Source organism: Lipotes vexillifer, unplaced genomic scaffold (genome assembly GCF_000442215.2).
Source record: "Lipotes vexillifer unplaced genomic scaffold, Lipotes_vexillifer_v1.1 scaffold99, whole genome shotgun sequence".
Taxonomy (NCBI): domain Eukaryota; kingdom Metazoa; phylum Chordata; class Mammalia; order Artiodactyla; family Lipotidae; genus Lipotes; species Lipotes vexillifer.
The window spans coordinates 2,048,501-2,049,292 of NW_006793908.1; positions in this window are offsets into that span (position 1 = coordinate 2,048,501).

The window sequence follows — 792 nt, forward strand, 5'->3', positions numbered from 1 at the left end:
CCCCACCCCCCCCCCGCTCCCCCCCCCCCCCCCGCCTCTCCGCACATGATTGATAGGCTCGAAGTATATTAAAGGAAACTGAGTACTTGTTAAATGTGCTGACCTCTGTTAAAGTCATTAAGCTGGCTTTATTAGGAGTAGAAAGCCTCAACCAGGTCAAGGGATAATAGAACATAAAGTGGGTTTGGAGCAGCTGCCCAGTGACCTAGTATGTCAGTCACTAAACTAAACTTGGAACAAAAAGGGGAAGAACATTCTAATCATGAGCAATATCTTTTAATAGTTAATCTCTTAATCACGCTAGTCTACACACTAACAACTTTACATTCTTCACAAAGGTACAAGAAAACTCTCCTTTTATGATGGCAGTGAAATTGTGCTTTGATATCTTGGAGCTGTCTTCTTTCCCTTCTGTTCTATGCTAAAATATGTCATAGGGAATTGTGCCAGGAAATTATGGTTTGAGCATAGGTACTTTTCCCCTACTTTCAGCTATATCCACAAGCACCAAATGAGTGGGGGTTTGGCAGTGGTGTGCTTATCGCATCAAGTTACGCATAATAACTATGAAACCTGATAACTATGGTAAAAACAATGTAAGTGCCCAAGATCTGTTTTCACTATCCCTGAATATTAATTATATAACCCAAATATGACAATTACATTTCCCCCAAATTATCCTTTATCCCTTAGAAAAGAGTTTCCTCATCAAATTCTGCAACTGTTATTTCAATTATTTTACTTTGAACAATAAATTATTGTTTTGTGAAGACATTTACCTGTAACAACACT